Source organism: Sciurus carolinensis, chromosome 5 (genome assembly GCF_902686445.1).
Source record: "Sciurus carolinensis chromosome 5, mSciCar1.2, whole genome shotgun sequence".
Lineage (NCBI taxonomy): Eukaryota > Metazoa > Chordata > Mammalia > Rodentia > Sciuridae > Sciurus > Sciurus carolinensis.
Genome location: NC_062217.1, coordinates 59,518,146 through 59,540,521, shown reverse-complemented (window position 1 = coordinate 59,540,521; position 22,376 = coordinate 59,518,146).

The following is a 22,376-nucleotide window of genomic DNA, read 5'->3' as shown; positions in this document are numbered from 1 at the left end:
ATCATACAGTTCACATATTTATATCATATTATTCAACTTTTTATAGCATGTTTACAAACTTGTACAACTGTAAAGCAGAATCAATTTCAGAATATTTTTCTTACTTCAACTCCCCCAAACACTCACCCATTAGCAGATATTTACGATTTCTCTCCAATAACCTCCAGCTGTAGGCAGCCACTAATCAACTTTTGTCTTCGGTTTGATATTAAGGAAGTCATTTTAACCTCATAAAGTTGAAAGTTGAACCCTTTTTGAGTTATTCACAAATCTAAAAATATTTCTTTTTTTCTTGCATGTACCATGCATACTCGTGTGCCTATAAGCACACTATTTCAACATGTGTGCTAATGGATAAGGTCTTACTGACATAGCAAGTTACTCAGCTTCCTTTTTCTAAAACTGAATTGTAGTGGGTGAGTGGTGCTAAAATAGATTTATTCATTTAATACTAACAGATTAAGGCACACTTTGAATGAATATTTCTTAGCAATAGTAAGAATTAAAATTAGCAGCTTAATCTTCTTGCTTCTTCTCAATTCCATGAACAAGTAATTGCAAGAAGAAGCTTACCTAGAGGTTATTTCCATATTGACCAAAGCTTTTTTGTTTCAGACTTCTGGGACTTTGAGCATTTACTATCCTTTAAATTAATGAATAGAAAGATATTATAGTGAACTCTGATTTTAGGGAGATGGATTATATAGTTCTAAAGTTTGGTTGGAAAAAAAGTTAGAACTACAATTTTATCTTCTACCAAAACTGTGTTCCTTATATTACCACTTCAAATTTACGGTGCTCTTTTGGGGATGAACTCCCAAGTTAACTGGACTCCAAGGTAACTCATACAACTGGACACAGACAGTGAGTGCAATCCTTATTAACAATAAGTTTCTTACAACAGTCAGAAAATTGTTAGAGGCTGAATGTTTCCTATAATTTTTTCTGGTGCCACAGCTGAGATGGCGGTTTCATTTTTCACAGCAAGGTACAGCAAGTGACAGTTTAACCAAAACTTTTGATGCCTTAAAGCAAGGGTTGCTAGCTAAGAAGGGTGTACATACCTATAATCCCATCTACTTGGGAGGCTAAGACAGGAGAATGGAAAGACTAAGGCCAGTCTAGGCAACTTAGTAAGACCCTGTCCAACAACAACAGCAACACACAAAAACATAAAAAGGGCTGAGGCTGTAGGTCGATGATAAACCACTTACATGGCATGTGCAAGACCCTGGGTTTAGTACAAAGAGAGAGAGAGAGAGAGAGAGAGAGAGAGAGAGAGAGAGAGAGAAAGAAAAAAGAAATAAAGAAAAGAAAGAAAGAAAGAACAAAAGAAAGAGAAAGAAAGAAAGAAAGAAAGAAAGAAAGAAAGAAAGAAAGAAAGAAAGAAAGAAAGAAAGAAAGGAAAAAAGGAAGGAAGGAAGGAAGGAAGGAAGGAAGGAAGGAAGGAAGGAAGGAAGGAAGGAAGGAAGGAAGAAAGAGGAGGGGTAGAGAGGAAAGGAGAGAAGAGGAGAGGGGAGGGGAAGGAAGGAGGGGGGAGGAGAAGAAAACAAAAGAAAATGAGGGTTGACACTTCGAGTTGTCAACTTTTCAGCCTTAAGTAGTGATTCTGTTAACTGCTGTCCAACCACTTCAACCACTTCAACAATGTGAAGACTTTCTATCTTGCATTTTGTCATTTAAGGTACTTAAAACTTACTGTGATTTTTCATGGAGAGATCAAAGTATGTTTTGAATATATTCATTTTAAAATAAATATGTGACTTTTAGTTTATAATGTTATGAAGACAATTGGCTATATGAACCTAAAATTCAGAAGAAAGGCATGAGCCAAGATAAAGTTTTGTGAGTCATCGACATTTAGAAATATGGAGCTTAAAGCCAAGAGACTAATAGACTAAATTTCCTAGTTAAGAAATATTGGATCATTGAACATAATCAAAATGTTATGGCATTTATAAGAAACTCAACCCAAACTAAGAATGCAGAAAAGTTGAGAGGCTGGGAAAAATATGCCTGTTCACATAGTGAAAGCTTTTTAAGAATTTTTCTTCAATAATCACAGAACAAAGATGAATAGAAAAAGATGACGATGTATTTGAACTATTTAATTAACACTCTTGATCTAATGGACATATTTAGAATCATGATATTTACTATTAGTGAATATACATTTTTGGAGAATCTGTGAAATTTGGAAAATCTTTATATAGCCATAGAATAAGTCTTCAAAATATTTTAAAATTCCAATATATTGTCCACATCCTTTGATGGCATATAAATCAATTAGAAATAAGTCAAAAATGACAGTAAGACTGTTAAGGTTCTTTTCTTTAACATAAAAATGAAAGCTCTATCTGAAATATACTCATAAAATAAATCTCAGGTACTAACCCCCATTTCACAAATATCATGGACCAAACCACCTTTATATATAAAAGAAAGGCAATAAAATAGAGCTTATTGCAAATTGCATGAACATATAAATTGTTATTTTTTGAAAGTAATGTAAGTATATTAAATTACTAAAATTCTTTCCCCAATTTTTGTCTTTTTCTTTAATGTTCTTTGATTTTATAATCTTTATGGGTCATGTATAAAAAGTCAATATAAGAAAGGAGTACTCAATCAAGTATTCTTTATTATATAGAGAGTCACATTCTTTTCTTCAAGTATAATTACAGTGGAATGAAAATAAATTTATTTTCCCCTTGAAAAAATGATCATTTAATTTAGAACAATGTGTCTTTACATTATTATTAAAATGGTTCGGATTTTTTTGTTTTTCTTTCCTAACTGCATACTTTAGCAAGGACATTGGTACCATTGTTTTCTCTGAAATTTTAAATAAATTATTTACTGGCACTGTATTGCTTTACAGTAACTTTTGTTATCTTACTGAGAAAAAGAGTAACCCTAATGAGCTATCTTAAAATTGTATTATAACTACTATTATTTCATTAGTTTTTTTAAATTTTATCCAATCAAGGAAAATGGTTCGATAGCAAATGTTTACCAAATGTAAATTATTTTCTGTATCTCCATGTGCATTATTTGAAAGAACATAAAAAAAGATATTATTCCTTAAACTGTTTAAACCTTGTCTCAGAACAAAATTTAAAACTACATACAGGTATAAAATAGGTGAAAAATGAGTTAACACAGAAACTGCTAGTTGGAATTCAGAGTAGAAGTTTGCATCGAAAAGTTAGGTCTACATAGGGAGATAAAATAGGATCCATTTCATGTATTTTAACATACTCCATTGATCATTTTCTAGTATAGTCTTAAGATATATTTAGATCAAATACATGAATATTTAAAGTGAGAGGGAGGATGTGGATGAAAACAAGATCAGGGAATAGTAGGTAGAACACCTCATAAGAAAAACTGCCTTTTAAACACTATGTAAACTTGCCAATATCAGTTTGTTTTTAGTGCCATATACAGAAAGGAAGGGAGGTAATGGACAGTGTGCGTGTTTTGGAGGGAGTTGGCTAAAAGGTGAAACAGGATGTATACTAGGCCAGTCTTAAGGGCTCTGTATACCCACCTTAGAGACTTAAATAGTGTCTTATACAATTATGGTATTTACACTAAACTTATGCTAGCAGAGGTTCAAAACGCAGGCAGTAAATAAAGGAACTTGGAGACATACCTGCCACGTACATATCCAAAATAGAATAGTGACAAAGGGAGAGGTAAAAAACCTGATGTGTTTAAGAAAGGATATTGATTCTTCATGGATATCTGTCTGCTTGCAGAGACAAGAAGCCAAGACACTATAGTAGTCAAAATTGTGGGCCTGAGTCACATACCAGATTAAATTCTATTTCCACCCGTTATCCTAAGAATGTGACATAGCATCCTTTATATTTCAATCTCTTCAACTGTACAATGAATATATTGTAATATTTCTTCATAGGATTCTTGTGAGATAAACAAGAACATTTCAAAGACTTAATAAAATGTGTGGTTCATTGTAACCACTCAAAAGTTTTAGTAATTACTAGTATTACATTACTTATGATTTTGTGACCATATATATATATAAACTGTGTTCATCATACTATATTAATCATTTGAATAGATATGTGAATTAATCCTCTTTCTGCATTTTAATTTCACACATCTAAATCTGCTTCATTTCTACTACTGGCACTTTTGCATCTAAAATTTAGTGATTTTCTCACATTCTCAAATTCTAAATATGAGGTAATATTCTTTTAAAAAAATTTAAAATTTCTCTTAAAACCATACAAACAATGCATGTGTAGCATAAATATTAATTGGGCAAATTTGGTGTAGGAAAGATGAAAAATGAATTAGTAGTCAATTAAAAAAGCGATATTTTTAGTACAACAGAGCTCTTGTAAAACAGAAATGCATGATTGCTATGTTTTACTTATTTCATTCAAATGTGCAGTATATATGATTAAGAAATTTTGCAGACTTGGAATGTAACTCAGTGGTAGAACACATGCCTAGCATGCACAAGACTCTGGTTTTAATCATGGGCATCACACACACATACACATACACAAAGTAAGAAATAAATATTGTTACTAAATTATATTTGAAATATATCAATATTCATACAAATAATATCCAGTTATGTAGCTTTAAAACTTAGCTTGACTTTTCAGTAAAAATGTTGTGTACATAATTACTCTTCTGTTATACTCCGAAGTATAATCAAAGGTGGATTTACAGACTTTCATAGGGCACTGTACATTTCTACATTGCTTTACAAAGTAAAAGTATCGTTCTTTAAGCATCATCTCTATCAAGACTATCTGGAAGAGCAATGTTTTTCTTTTCCTTTCTTTTGAAACACAAACCAATAGCACTTAATTCATAATTAAATTAATTTGAATAATTGTTTCAAAGGTAGTGCAGAAAAAGAAGATCATAAGGAAAACCACATTTCACAGGAAGTGATCAGGGATTAAGTGTATGGTGAAACTGAAGACACAGGCCCTTTACATTCTATAGATAGAATAAAAATAAATAATATTTACGTATGTGTTTAAGGAAAGAAGAATCTCTTTCTGAAAGAATTATTTATTACAGTCTCACGTCACCGGCGATGTATTGAATGCTTGACATTGTTATAGAAAATCAATTGGATTCAATCTGAGAAAGTTGTGTTTTATGCTTTCGAACATGAGAGTCATATAAATCAGTGTTTTTGTGAAAAAAGTCAAGCCAAAACAAAATGTAAATTCATTTGTTTACCTTTTTAAACTGGATGTGATTACTGCTTTATTTTCCTTTAGAAGGGATTATGCTACAGATTCACTTTGAACTTTCAAGTAAAGTTGAGCCTTGGAGAATGATTCTTCATAAAAGTTTGATTACACAATATGATTTTGAAGCATTTACATCTTGTTCATAGAACAAGAACAATGAACATTTCAGATTTACCCCCTAAGAAAAAAACATTCTTAAATAACAAAGTCAAGTAACTAGTGAAGACTTTTACAAACATTAACAGATATTACACAACTAAAAATACTTTACATATTCTTCTCCACCATTATAGTAAAAAAAGATTAATAATGGATTAAATATTGTTTAGTGCCAAGATAGATTTCAAACTTCAAGATAAAACTTCAATTATTACATTTTCCTTGAAGTTATATGTATTTGAGCAGTTAATTAGTACAGTAAATCATTTCTAGCCATTAAAGATTGAGTTCCGCTAAGTGTAACTTGGAGATCCCTCTCTTTTTACAGTCCTTCTTCAACCTGTGGTCCCAGGATCAATTCTACTGGGAAAATTAGAGGTTCAGAAGTTTTGCTTTGTATTGTTTTAGTTAGTGCAAAACTATGGGCTTAATTCTATGCATTCCTGTTTCTTCTTAATCTCTTTACATATTACACATTCTAAGAGAAACTTATTACTAGTTTCCCACAGAAATATCTCTGACATTCTCAGCCAATAGTGTTTTATATCCTGAATTTCATAAATTTGTAATTTATATCTGTGTTCTTTATTACAGTAAATAAGTTATATTAAATTGAAAGACTCTTTGCATAGTGGGTGTACAATAAACATTTTAAAATTACAATTCAATACACCATGAAAACTTCATCACATGCAAGATAGTGAACACAAATATCATACCCAAACTTTTCTTTCTTCTATTTTATAATCTCATTTGGTCATACATACCCTATCTTTAAACACAGATAGTGTTATAATTAGTCCTGTAGTTTTAATTCTAAATTTTCTCATATTTTAACCCTGGTCTTCACACTTCTTGTGTATAGCTGAATGTACATTAAGAAAATCTGTTGTTTAATTTTCTTCTGTACATTTCCATAGCCTTATATATTGTGTCCTCATTAGGTGTTATGGAGAAAAATAAATAAGCACATAATTGTAAAATTCATTAAACCGGGAAACAAATGCCCACAAAATTACACTTATCATAAGAGCTTAGATATTTGATTACTGTCAGCCAACAGTGCAAATGAAATAAGGGCCAGTCAGTAATATTAGATTATTAATAATGAAAAGGCAATTATAATAAGTTCTATTAAGCATTAGAATTAGAAAAATGGTAATGCTTTATGGTCTATAAGAAAGGGACTTAGTAGAAGCCTGATCATAGATTAGGCTTTGAAATCTTTGCATTAAGGTCATTAGTATTACTATGAACAAGTGCCATTCTAAGGCACAGATTTTGATCTAATTTGATAAGAAAGCACTAAATAAAAAAACAAACTAAAACCCTTTAATTTAAAAATATGTAATGTAGCAATATTAGAAATAATATTTTGGAAAAATATGGAAGGAATGGAGATCATTAAGTGAAATATTCTAGATTTACAAGAAAAAAGTATCACCTGAACTCATTCAGCTGTGGAATCTACAAAAAGTGATCAACAGAATTTAAGAGTAGAATAATGGTAACCAGAAAGTAGGGAGACTAGGCAGAGGAAGGGTTGAAAAGATGTTGCTCAATAGGTACTAAGCTATAGTTAGATGGAAATAAGAAGGTTTGTTGTGCTATTACACAGTAGTATGGTCATAGAAAATGATAATATACTATTGTAAAAAAGCAAGAAGAATATATTTTCAATGTTATCATCATGATGAAATTATGTTGACTGGGTGCAGTGTTGCATGACTGTAATCTCAGCAAATTTGGAAGGCTGAGACAAGAGGATCACAAGTTTGAGGCCAGCCTCAACACATTAGGAATGCTGTCAGTAACTTAGGGAGACCCTATAGACTGAGGATGTACCTCAGTGTTAGAGCTCCATGGATTCAATCTTCAATACAATCAAAAATCAAAACATAAAACAAAAACAAAAACAGAAAAAATTAGATATAGATATATATAAAATTGCACAATGTATATATGTATCAAAACATCACATGGGTACCACATGAATATGTACAGTTTTTATGACAAATGAATTAGTGCATAAAGAAACAAATAAAATGCTAAATAATATAAATAACATCTTACATATCAACTCTTGCAATATATTTTAACATAAATATTGAAAAATACATTATTGAGAATATAAAAAATTTAGCAATGGAAGATAATGCAGGCTTAATGTAATTTGCTGAAAGTGTTAGATGTTATCTTTGTCAAATGTTATTCAAGGGCTCATACTATCATTTCATTTCTTAAATAGGAATGTGTGAGAGGAAATATAGTTTAAAAAGTAAAACTATATCACAAAACATATTTTCAAAATTGTATTACTGAAGATAAGCTTTAGGAAATATTTACTAATTGAAGATTAAATTATTTAGATAAAATGTAAGTTTCATAATTTAAAATAATCTCAACAAAATATCACTTAAATACCACATCTAAAATATACATTAGGAAGATGCAGGCAGTATAACATAAAAGACTGCAATTAGAATAAAAGCTCGAATGCATTTTGGAAATATTTTATCATTTTGTTTATCCTAAACTACATTATAGAAATTATAAAATAAAACACTCTATTGTAAATTTGTCTATTAAAACTTCTCTTTTTAGCTCCTTAAATACTAGGGTGAAGATCTACAACTCCAGAGAAGGGGAAAATGCCTTAGTTTGAGGAGAAACTTGGTTATTTTCTGGCTGTATAGCCCTGTGCAAGTTCCTTAGCCTCTCTGTGTTTGAGTATCATCAGAGACTATTTGTCACAAGTGTGGAAAATGTACTGAGTGGAAACTTTTAGCCCTTTGGAAAAAGTTGAAATATCTTATTTTGTGTTATTAATCTTTTTTCTGTTTTTCTTTTTTGGTTGGTTGTTTGTTCCAGAAAAACATGGCTAGAACTTTTCTGTTTATTTTTCCAGATATTTTTTTTTAACCCATCACTTAGTCTTCTACAACTTAAAATGAAAAAATTTAGTATACACATGATGTCAACTTCTTCAAGTCTAACTTCAACTCGAGTAAAGTTTATTGTAAAGTTGTCAAAATGAAAAAGTCAAAGGAAAAAAAACTTCAATTTCCATAGATGCCTGCTGAGATCAGATAAGGTCAAAATTATGTCAGGTATAGAAAGAAATATTTATAAACTTTGAAAGGTTTTTAACTTGTAAAATCATTTGCCATACCTTGTATATGTTACAGAATAAAATTGATAATTATTGTGAAATTTATTATTAGTTTTCAATTAATTATTCAATTTTTTGAAATTTTTGGTGTATTTTAAACTAACAAAAATCTATTATTTAATGGCTCAAAGCAGAAAATAGTATATTCCTTTAAATGTACTGTGTAAAATCAATGTGCTTACTTTTATTTTATTTTTTCAATGCAGTGCAGAACACCTGTGAATCCCCATAGTAGTAAGGTCGACCACAAAATGGACAAAGGCCTTTTTTTCTTTAGGCATAATAAAATGCAATTTTGCCTTTTTAATGTTAGTCTAAAGATGCAATGACTCCCAGGAACCTATGCCTACAAAGCGTCAGTTCATCAATCATTAGCCTTTGTGACTGTCATCCTCAGATACTCTACAGGCCTGCAGCTTTATGTGGCATAAAGGTTAATATTGAATCCTTAGGTAAAATTTGAAAATTTTCTTGATCTTTGGAAGCCATGGGGAAACTAATAAAGTTCCAACAGTATGGAACTCAGTTCAACATTATCATAAGTGGACTAAGTTAAGAGATCCAGTGAGTAAAATCTAGCAAACATATCTCAGACATGATATTGTGGGATAATATGTACGATTGGTAGTAATTATAAAATATAATGGAAACATTCTACTTTTTTCTCCTCTGTACTCTTTATTTCTCTCAATGCTTGCTTTTACAAATCTTCTGGAAAACAAATCCATGAATGTCTTGGGTGCATATGACCATGTACATTTCCTTAAATAAATTAAATATTTTTTATAATTAAATTCATGAGTTTTAAAAAACTATTTTACCTGAGTCAATATGTTTTGTGTATTTAAACAAGAAGGTAGAAATAAAAAGTAAAGTCACAAAGGCATGACAAGTTAAACAATATATCCCACCATAAATATTTGAGTCTTATATTTGTATTGTTGTTACATGTCCTTTTCAAATAAAAATGATGAATAGTGCTGATATCTAAATAATCAAATATTTAATCATTTAATAGTGTCCTTGATTCCATTTACAAATGCTTATAGACTTTGACACTTCATTTGCCACTCCTTGATATTAAGCAACAAAATAATTTTAAATCAGAGATGTTTTCTTCCTTTATATAAATATTTTCTGAAATACAACCAAAATACTTTATGTATTGAGTTTCATAAAGTTAATGTTTTAATAAAAAATCAAGTATATGTAAAGAATTATATATTGCCCAATCAAACATTTGAGCACTCATGGCTGAGATTTCCAGAGAAAATTCTATGGGGAATGAATATTTCAAGTTTTTTCTTGAAATGTGTAAAGTGCAGAGAGATTAAGAAAAGACAACTAGTGAATGTAAATAGTGACTCCTGCCAAGAGGGATCAGTAAAATATTCGAAAGATATGGCACTTATTATAAGTTATAAAGCATCTGTAAGTTTGCAAAACTCTCAGGTGAACTTGAATGAAAATAACTTCTCTTCTGGAACAGATACAAAGAAATTTTGAGAATGTCAGTAAGGTCAGTAGACAATGTTATTTTTAATATGAAATTCCTGTTAGGAGTAGAAAAAAGCACTACATTATTTTAGATAATTCAACTAATCATATGTTTAAGATGTTATGTTTATCCTATCAGATTCATTTTTAAAATTAACAAAAAATTATGAAAAGGAAAATATCACCTTCTTAGAGCTAGCTATTAGATTTGCTTTGTATTTGCTTAATTAAGTTTCTAATTATTTACTTTATGAATGCACATAGCATTAATTTTATATGAACAAATTCATGAGTGATGATGAATTTTTCCACTTAGAGGAAAATTTTATTGTGAATATTCATGGTATAAGTGATCTAAATTTTGGTCCAAAAATCTCTTCCAATGTGTACTAGGACCTTGTAACAACACAGTTCAACAAAGACCAATTACAAGAACACAATTTCAGTAACGTTAAGGTTATTCCAAAATACTCTGTCATTTTAAAAACAGTCTTAAATATGGACTCTACCTAATTTTTATATTTATCTCATGTATTTATTGTGGCCTTCAAAAATGATCCAAAACACATACTGGGACAACACAAGAGAAATCATGTTAGCACAAATATTCTAAATTAGGCACGAGAGGTAGTAAACAGAACATTATTTTTTTCTCATGATAACATGTTACATGCTTCCAAATACCAGAGACAATATGGATTTTTGTCCATTTGGGGTGAAAATAAAAATGAAATTGTAAATATTTGTAAAATAATTATAAAATCTTGTTTTCAAAGAAAAACTTTCACAATAATTTGTCTTAGAAAGATATGAAAGGTAGTCTATCTGCCTCCTGAGACCTTGCTGACTTCATATTCAGAATTCTCTTTTACTTTTAAAATCAAATCAAAAAATAGTGATAGCAAATATCAAAGGACACTCCTGCTAAGGGTGATAAAATATTAATTTACTGTTTCATATCCAAATTTTTCACATTACTCATTTTCCTGACTCAGAATACAGCAATTCATCTTTACTCCTTCATTTTCTCACTGTTATTGAATCTCTCACCACAAATTTTTAGTTTTTCTCATTTAAATCCTTGACTTTTTCAGTGCTTACCCATTCTCATATAATGTAGGAATAGTTTAGATTCTCACTATTTGTTGCTCAAGTTGCCAAGTTAACTGCAAAATATTTTCCCTGTCTCTAGTCTCTATAATGGGGATACCCTGTGTCAAAACAGAAATAAACAAATAAAAATAGGGCTGAGAATGTAGCTCAGTGTTAAAGTGCCCCTGGGTTTAATCCCCAGTACCAAACAAACAACTAAATAAATGGAGAACATTCAGAATTTGTCTTTCTATGCCTTTCTTGTTTCAATTATCATAATGTTTTGCAATTCAATCCATGCTGTCTTAGTGAAGAAGGTTCTTAATTTCTAAAATTGACTAGTGTTCCTTGGACATATGTATCATGTTTGCTGTATCCATTCTGTTGTTATGGAATATTTATGTTGATTACATAATCTGATTACTGTGAATAGTGCTGCCAGGTAAATAACAAGGCAGATATCTCTTTAGCATACTCACTTGAAATCCTTTTGGTATACTCCCAGAAATGGAGTTACTGAATCATATGGTAATTCTATTTTTAGTTTCTTGAGATACCTCAATAGCATGATCCATAACAACTGTAATGGGAAATATGCTCATCAAGAGTAAATAATGAGGGGTTGGAGGGATAGCTCAGTTGGTAGAGTGCTTGCCTTGCAAGCACAAGACCCTGGGTTCGATCCCAAGCACCCAAGAGAAAAAAAAAAGAGTAATAGTTCTTCTCTACTTGTTCATCAATGGTTACCTATCATTTTGTTTATAATAGCCTTTCTGATAGGTACAAAATGATTAAAACAATCAGGTTAAAAATAAAAAAAAATTGTGGTTATAATGTCCATTTCTGGTTTTATTTTACTGGAGATTGAACTCAGGGGCTGACCACTGGGGGCCACATTCCCAGCCCTATTCTGTATTATATTTAGTGACAGGGTCTCACTGAGTTTCTTAGCACTTCTATTTTGCTGAGTCTGGCTTTGAACACTCAATCCTCCTGCCTCAGGCTCCTGAGCCACTGGGATTACAGGCATGCACTACCTTGAGGGTCAATATTCACTTTTGATAATAGCACACGTCTATCCATAGTGGTATGTTTAAAATATCAGGAACCATTTGATTTTGAAGAATGTCCTGTCTTATCATTCTGACATTTGAGTTTAACAGTTTTGTTCTTCAGGCTGTGTGCCATTGAGAAGCTTTTGTATGTATTTAAAGACTCTACAAGGCAAATTAAATCTTTAGCCCCTAATGATGGAATAAATATAGAAGTCAGGTGAAATGAAATTCTGCTCTATGTATTGTTGTTTTAGATTTACCAGGTTTGTGGGACTCGTTAAAGGAGTCATTCATCACCCTGTAACCCATGGGATCCAATGGTACAATCACTTATCCAACCAGGGGGCAACCATAGCCAAAGATATAGGCCACAGAGCTAAAAATTGCTTTTGAGGTGGACCATCAAGAATATCTCTCGAGAAGTGTCCAGTCAGTAGAATATCTGTCAGCATCCTTAAAATTAGTGTGATGGCAAAAAAATATGATTTAAATCTTTCCTGATAAGTGGAAATTTCCCTATTATCTTAACTATGATGGTTTCATTCCCAAAATAAAGATGAATTTTTATTTAATTCTTCAGTTAGAAGGGTGAAACAGATGTTGTAGTCTCACATTTGATAATATTCATCAGTGATTTATGGATCTAATTTTTGGCACACACTCCATATCTAGGGATATTTTATCTCTTATAAATGTCTCGTTTGTCTATTCAGAACGGTTGTAGTACTGAAACATTGGCCATGGACTGGAGAGGAAATGTCCTTCAGAGTCCATTGAGACATGTTTTATTTTGAGTCTGGAATGTATTATGTCTATCTGTAGTCCAGTATTCCTCCTGAATGTTTCCTTGTAAGAATAGCCAATATTGTAAAGGTGAAACCCTCCAGGGCATATCCAAGGTACTAGAAAGTGGCATTAAATTGCAGATGAAGCAGTTAGTCTCATTAACTTCTTGGTCTTAGTGTTGGGTGGAACCTTTAAAGAGTTAATACTTTTAGTATGGCTAAAACTTAGCAGAAAAAGGAAAGTCAAAATTAGTCACGTTTTACCTCAGTGATCCATAGGATAATACCTCCTGTGAATCACAATAAGAGCAGAATTCAATAGCAGGGGACCACCGATATTGAGAAAGTAGATAGAAGGAAGATTATCCTGAGCAGAACTCTCCTATCTTAAGTTTTAGTGAAGAGGTATCATAGATCTTCTATTGGAATACAAGTATAGTTGGAGTTTGTTTCTCCTCTATGGCAATATCATTCTGAAGAAAGGGCCTACCATAGAGGGGCTTGTAAGAACTGAGTTTAAATTTCTCTTTTGTCTATCTTCTTCATTATCATAGTCCTAGTTGGGGTTTGAAATAGGAATTGAAGTGGCTCCTACATGGTACTCTTTATTCACAAAGTGCATTTGATCCTTGAATTTCTTTTATCTATTTCTGTCACTGTTTTTATGAAGTAGTTAAAGTTTGTCCTAATATTACAGATGGCTTTTTATATTAAGTAAAAATTTTGTGTCAAGTGTTGAAATGTGTCAGTATATAATTCTGGGTCATGCCTTGACCAGCACAACTCAACTCTTGGTTCTGGTGAGGGGCAAAGGGAGACTGGAAAATAAAGATTCAGAAACACATATTTTGAAGATTAAGTTGGGAGCAAGTGGAGCTCTACTCTCTGATGGAGATGCAGATCTAAAGATTTTTTGCCAGCAATCTTTATTTATATATGCCCCATTACCAGTTTGAAGACTATTCAACCATTATTCTTTGTATTCAGGAAAGTTACAGAAACTAAGGTATCTATGTTGCTTTCCGTAGTTGCAATCCACAGTTGCAAAGTGCAATGTGTAGATTTGTGTAGCTCTCAAGAAAGTCCATTGTTAAAAATTACTGTAAAATGGGCAGGAACAGGAGAAGGGGAGCTGGTGAAACACTGTGGTTGCCTAGCATAAGAATTCCTTCATTCCCAGGAGCTGTGTGCCTGAGATCAAGGTCAGAACTGATAGGACTCTTGCACAGAACCTCTCATGCAGGGCATTGCCACAGCAAGCTAAGCATTCTGTGCCCTTGCACAGAAACATTCCCAGGCACCAGGTATGCCATAGCCATGAGATCATCAGGGACCCCAGTCTCAGTTACTGTTCTCTTACCCTCTGCCACTGCTTTCCACAGGGTCACCTGTGAATTTGTCTAAATCTTAATTGATCTGCTTTCGATCTCTAAGTAAGTGGGACATGTAGCCACATAATGCCAAATTTTCTTGCTGCCTCTTTCAAAGGGCAAAGTTTGGTTCAGAAATTGTACCAGGGTGTGGTGGACTAGACATAATCTTAGGAAGGGCTTTGTACAAAGGAAATGCTGGAATTGTATTCTTTTGATTCTCCTGAGGGTTAGATGGAAGAGTTGAGGAGGATATCTCTCTTAGCCCTTTAGGTTGGAGAGATTTTAGAGCTTGTGAGCTGGGATAATTCTTCACCTGGCATTTTTTATGCAAGTCTGGTTGATCCTTCAGGAAAAAGAAAGTTTAGACATATGGAATTTCTACCCATTTCCCTTCCCTTTTGAAAAATGCATCCAAATGAAAAAGAGTATTATAGCTTAAGTTGCCATTTTGTGTCCATTTTTCTCCATCTCCTAGCATATGTTTAGGCAGACAGTACTACAGAAAATTAGACTCTTGTGTTTCAAAGTCTTGGGATCAAACTTGTCCCCATTTTCCAAAATGAATCCAAAAGAAACATCCATTGAAAATGACATCTGGTTTTCCATCTGTGGAAAGAAAAGAATAACTGTGGTAAGTCAATGTTCCCTGACTTCCCTGAGTTTAACATATCAGCTTGTTATTTGGCACCTCAAACTTTGAAGTTGGGTCCCTGTACTTGGAGGCAATATTTACCTTGATCTCAAAGCAGAACACAAAATCTGGAGCATTCCTGAAACCTAACCCATCTTCCCAAATTATTCCCTCTGTCTACCTTCCCTTTCTCTTGAGCAGAGCCTTAGTACAATTTAGACATGAAGGGAGGAACATACATACAAAAATCAAAATCCCTTTTGTAAAAGGTCAGAAAGTAACTAAGAAGCAAATTAAGCTACCATTTGTGTGTGGATCGGGATCTCTCTTAGAGAAGGAGCCTGTGCCTGTGCTGAGAACTTCCTGAGCAAAGGAGCAGGTTCAAATTGCCAAGTTGATATGGTGTCACACTGCTTAATGAGGTTCTGTGCAAGGCACGGGACTATCGGTCTTGACCCTGAGTTCAGACACCTGCTGCCAAGAGTACAAAATTATTAACACAAAAAGATATTTACAATTGGCTGCCAGCCTTCAACCTTTAATTCTGTGTGATTTGAAGAAACTTTCTCACAGAAAACACTTTAGATGATAAAACCTATATAATAAATGTATTAAGTTAGCTCTGGGTCATTGTTCCTCCAACAGGGCACAGTGTCCCACCTGGTCCCAGCTTTCTCTCTCTCTGTGTCTGTTTGTGTTTTCTTATTCTGCATTAACCCTCACCAGTTTCTAAATCAACCACCAGGCAGATCATGTGACACTTGAGCATGAGAGGCAAAGTTTAAAAGGTGGCATCTCAATCCAAAGAATGGAGAATGTCTTTTTTACCTTAAACATTAATTAGAGTTCCCACTGATTAGAGTCTTGAGAGAGGTCACATGACCTTCTATTGGTACAGAGATAGAAATGAAAGGATAACAGGAAGGAAAAGTAGTTTTTTTACTCTTAAAGGGTGCTAGCATTCAGAAATTCTATAATCAGTGACACTTAGGCTCTGTGAAGTAGTAATCCTAGCCAGGAACAATCAGTTTTCAATTGGTAAAACCTGATTGCCAAAAAAGGAAAGTCTCAGTCTTTCATCCCTAAGGGTTTAGTGTGTCCAGATTTCAATCAAGAAAGCTTTTGGTTCTATTGGAGAGTGACTCTGACCAGGAACTTTCAGTTGCCTCAGAATCTCTCTCTGTCACCAAGTGTCCTAAGACATAAAATACACATCTAGAAAAGTAACTGATTAGAAATGCCAGAATATTGTAGAAGAGATCTGCAGAGAAAAAGCAATGATAGGGGTCCACAACTATCAGATCTTGGGATCTTATAGGAAGGATTTCAAGTAGGTTACGCAGAGTAACAGTCAGGAGTTCATTAGAGGAAATGAGATAGGCACACAGTATGGGTACTGAGCGGACTGTCTCTGGAGAGAACAGAATGGCTCTTACAGTCTGGTTTTTAAGGGTTTTGAGTCCCTTTATTCTTGCCTTAACTCCTCATACTCACTGTCATGGTATATCACCCTATGGGTAGAAAATCTCTTTTGAGGGTCATGATGACCTGGTCACAAGGGGGGGCTATAACATAATTTCAGTGATGACCTGGTCACTTCAGAGAGGTATGACATAGTCTTGAAATAATAGTTCCCTTAAGGAGTTACAATTAACTATAGCTGGGAAGTTTTGACATACCATTTTCCATTTTCTCACTACTTACCTGCTTTGATAAAGTTTTTGTTATCCCCAGTGCTGACTTATGAATGCCCTTTGATGGACATGTCTAATGTCCTGCCTGTAAGTCATTGCACTTCATTGTCCTTCCCCTACCTAGCAGTTCATGGCTGACTAGCTACTTAACACAGATGAATGTGTTTTAGTTCTTCCTCTGTTTTCTTCTTCTTCCTCTTCTTTTTTTTTTTTTTTTTTTATAGCTTGCAGTCTTGTGTTTTTTTATTTTGAGTCAATATTTGTAGTTGGTGTGTTAAGTGGCCAAGTTCATTCTTCCACATATGGATATCCAGGTTTCAGAATAGCATTTATTAAATAAACTCTCCTTTCACAGTGTGTATTTTTTGCATCTTTGTTGAAAATAAATTGTCTATACCGCGTGGGTTCATTTCTGAGCTCTCCTTTGTGTTCATTTGTGAATGCGTATTTTTGTGCCAATACCATTCTATTTTAATTATTTCTTATTATTCACTTTGCAATATAGTTTGGAATCACATAATATGATACTGTCAGTATTGTTCTTTTGCTTAAATTTTTTCTATTTAATTTGCGTGTGTGCATGTGTGCACATGTGTGTGCATGTGTGTGTATGTGTTTGTGTGTGTATGGTTTCACAGGAATTTTAGGACTCTTTATTCCTATAAGAAAAGACATTGGGATTTGCATAGGGATTATATTAAATCTGTATTTCACTTTGGATAAATGGACATTTTAACAATATATTTTTAGTTCATAAACACAGAATATACCTCTACTTTTTTGGGTCATCTTCATTTTCCTTCATCAATATTTTATAATTTTCTACCTATTTGGTTATATTTATTCATAAGTTGGGGTTTTGTGAAGCTGTCTTCAGTAGAGTTATTATTTTGTTTACCTTTTGGGAAAATTTATTTTTAGAGTATAGAAATACTGCTGTTTTCATATGTTGATTTTGTATCCAGTTTTGGTGTATTTCTCTGTTAGTTTCAAGAGTTTTTGGCTAAGTCTTCAGGATTTTCCATGTAAAAGATCATATTTTTAAAACAGGAATAATATCACTTCTTCCTTTCCAGTTTGGATGCTTTTATTTATTACTCTTGCCTAATTGCTCTGGGAAAGAATAGAAGTGGTAAGAGAAAATAGTCTTTACTTCTTTTGACTCTTAAAGGTCAAGCCTCTAATTATTCATCATTAAGTATAATGTTATCTGTGTTGTGGCCTGTATTGTGTTAAAATGCATTCATTCTATACCTAATTTTTGAGATATTTTAAAGTGAAAAAATGCTGAACTATATCATACATTTTTATGACATCTAATGAGATGATCAGATGGCTTTTGTACATTAATCTCTTAGTGTGGTGTATCAAAAATATTAATTTGTAGATATTGAACCAACCTTGCATCCCAGGCATAAGTCCCACTTAACCATGGTGAATAATCCTTAAATCTGTTAATGAATTTGATTTGGTAGTATTTTGATCAGGATTTTTATCTCTGTGTTCATCAGTAATATTGACTTGCAGTTTTCTTTTCTTGTAATGTCCTTGTCTGGCTTCATTATCAGGGTTATGCTGGCCTCACAGAGTTTGGAAGTATTCTTTCATGTTTCAATTTTTGGAAGAGTTTGTGAAAGATTTGTTTTGGTACCTTAAACCTTTGATAGAAGCATGCATCTTTCAAAGTCTGGGCATTTCTTTAAAGGAAGACTTATTTACAAGTGATTCAATCTTATTACACACTTTCTGTTTAGTATTTTAAAAATTACTGTGTGCTTCATTCTTGCAAGGTTGTATGTACCTAGAAATTTATCCATTTCTTCCAGATTTATCCAATCGTGGCATAGAAGAATGGTCCCTTGTGATTCTTTTTTAATTTTAGAGCTTCCATATCTCTACTTTCTACTTTATTTGAGTCTTCTTTCTTTTATTCTAGCTTAATCCATTTAAAGTTTTACCAGTTTTATTAAGGTATAAATCTATTTATTTTTATGTTTTTAAATAATTTTTTAGTTCCTTATTTGATTGATTTCTGCTCTGATCTTTTGCCTCTTTCTGTTATCTCTTTCTCTCTTCCTAATGACTAGAATGTGGAAACAATGGTGAGTGATTAAGGCAAAAAGCATCTGGGGATATGCTAAAATAAGAAAAGAAAATGAAACTCCTTTGCTTGATAACCTATATGCTCTGGAAAACTACTAACCTCTGGATCATCCCATGATGAAGAAGTAAGTTTCAAGTTTTTTTGAACCAATGTATTTTGGATTTCTCTGTTAGTGCAGTTTAGCCTTCACCAAAAATAATATTTAAATGGAAAGAAAAATACAATGAAGAAATGAACACTCAGGATACTGAGGAGTCAGCTACAATACTTTCAGAAAACCAAAGTAGAAGAAAATCTTAGTAAAGAAGTGAATAGACATTAAATGAAATAAAATATTGCAAGTGTATTTTGAGACATTGACGACTGTAGAAAATTGAGGAATATTTTAAAATTTAGATAAAATATCTGTGGGAGTTGACAGGATGAGTTGAGTAACAGAGAAATATCTGAGAAAATCAAAAGCTCAAAATAAATTAGAACTATGAATGTATAGCAACAATCCATCTAAAGAAATTGATAATTTTCTCTCAAAATACATACCAGTTTGTTTATGGATCACACACATTGAAATCGAAGAATGTGGATGAGTTTATCAGGAATTTTCTATCTCCTCTAGGATGATGGTTACATTAAAAGACAATAAAGAATAAAGGCCTAAAATACAGATTCTGGATGCAGTCTTAGCATTTAGTTACTTTGTAACATTGCTAAATTTTTTAACTACTCTGTTAATTTCCTCATCTGTGAAATGTAGAAAAACAGAGCCTGGTTATTTCAATATATTTTGCTATGTTAACAAACAATGCTAACTCTCTGTGGCCCACAATCAACAACATTTACCATGGACCTGCAGATTGGCTGGGACTCTATACCACTGGGATGTGCTTGTCTTGGCAGTTTTAGCTCTGCTTGAGTCCAGGCAAAGGGTTTGTTTGAGTTCTCTTCTACATGATTTTCCAATACAGAATCCAAACTAAAGAAACAACCATTTTCTGAGAAATGGTCTCAAAAAGTAGAAGTTCCAGAGCCAAGTAGAAATTTGCAATGCTTCAAACAGCTTTTGCTATGACATGACTTCCTTTATAGCTTTACATTCAATGGCTAAAGCAAATCAGGTGGCCTGGCCAATGGTAGAGCAAAGGGAAAGTAAATACAGCAGTCCAGAATGGTAATTCAGTTAACAGTCAATAATTTATTTTTATTATTTATATTAATTAATTTGCTACTATGTATTTATATGTAGTGATGTAGCATAGGGCCTATACATAGAGAAAAAAGCAAACCAAGAGGAATCTGGTAGGTTAGTTATAAAATACATTATTATTTCAAATGTAATTAAGAGGGAAGACTCTGTTCAAAGAGGCAAAGCTCACATTTAATATTTATATTAGTTGGACAAAGTTCCAACATTTTGGTAACTGGTAGTAAGAACCATAGTATTGACAAAATTAAGGATATGTTAGTCTGTATCATTGGATTAATCAGTCATATGGAGCTTCAAAGAGAAAATTGAATATGAAGTGACTCCTAAAATCTGGACTTAATTAAGGAAATGAATTGAAGTTTGATAACTTTAAGCTTCAAAAATCTGATTTGTAATAACATGAACCACATATATATATAGGGATTGAAATAAAAGATTATGGACCAGCCATGGTGTCTCATACCTGTAATTCCAACATCTTGGGAGGCTGAGGCAAGATGGCAAATTCAAAGTCACTTTACAATTTCAAGATATTAATGTTTTCTTTTCCAAATGTCTTATTACACGATTCATATTTATGTAAACAATTATGCACAACTGCAGTCTAGTACCAAAGGCAAAACAGGCTTTTATGAATTCCTGTTTCCTTTGTGTGTAAGTAAGGTTGTGCGAGGCCCACTTTTTGATACTGATAAACTCAGAACCTCAACATAAACATTTTTTATCAAGTATGTTTTATGTCTAATTATTTGTGGTGCTTTAAAGAGAACATTGGGCAAATGAAAGAATTTTATTTTCCCCAAAATCAATTTTTTTGAGATATAACCTGCCAATCCATCTCATAAAAGTAGAAAAGTAAAAGTGCATCTTAAATTTTCAATAATGTTTTGATTTTAATTAATAATAAAGTTATTAAACTTGAGATCATCATTGCATTGAATGCCAATTAACACTGTACCAATTAAAACAAATGTAATAATGGTTTACCCATTTACAAGCAATTAACATTTGTATTTAGCAACAACTTGTTGAAGGTATATATTTAGAAAAATTAATTAGTAGGAAAACAATTACCTATGACTCAGGGTAACTGTGCATAATTATTTATCTGGTGACCAGTCTAGCAATCTATCATCAATCTGTCCATCTATCAACTTATGTATCTGTCTGTATGTATATCTGGCTTTAAAGCAAAACTCAATAATTAGAAAGTAGGCTTCCAGTAAATTAAATCTTACATTAAAAGCTGATAAAACAATTTGTTTCTAATTCATTTTGATAAGTGAAATATTGCTCCTGACCTAATGGTTATCTTGTCTTTGTGGCACCCATTTTCTATGACCTTTATGATTTCCTATCTCACGATTAAACAGTGCTCTAATATTTTTCTTTGGCATCCAGCTGCCCAGTGCAGAACTGATAAAAACACATTTTTGTAAAATTCAACCTAAGGCACGAATTTGGCCAACTTATTCACTCAACAAATTCTCCTTTCCATATGTTTTCTACATGTTGGTACAAGCTGGTTCCAGCTCATTCTCTTCTTCCAAGGTAATGTTTTATTTTTTTAATCAAAAAGCATACCAACATTAAAATTAATTTTTTCACCTATTAAGTTATGTACAGATTTTAATTAAAGCAATGGTACAAATGGTTCAACATTACTTTAAAAATGCCACCTTCAGATTGAAAAATCTGAATTCCTAAATATCACCTGTAACTTCTTTCGGCAATATTTTTTTTCAAGGAACATAGAATCCAGTATAAATTACATTCAAGTTCAAACTAAATTCCAATGCCATATTTAATGCTGAAAAGTCAAATAAAATATATCTTCAGTTATTATAGACACACTGGGGTTCAGATAGGGGATAAATCACATGTTAATTTGGTGACTGATTAATTACTTAAATCTCATGTGAAAATTGGTGTACTCTAATAGCAACTATGCAGTCAGTATTTGATCTTTAGTCAGGTACTTAGAATGCATTAGGAATCATATTAATATGATACAGAAAATGTAAGTTTTTAAACTAATAAACTTAAACACTTGCAGATAACATAGTATAACCCATGTAGTATTGTGCGGTTTGAGCAGATACTGCTTCATAAGTTATTAGGTAAGAGGTCTTTACCTCAAGGCAAATATGTCAAGATTCAACTCTTCCCTTGAAGATTCAGAGAGATTTTTTTGAACACTAAACCTTTGAGCTTATAGACCCTCCTCTTCTGGCCCACCAAAATTAGTTGATATCACATAATAATATATAATATTTTCCGTTAGGCACAAAGTGCTGTCCAGAAGCATCTTTCTTCATTTGCCCTTAGAAGCATTTTATTTCTCTTCCACTAGAGGGC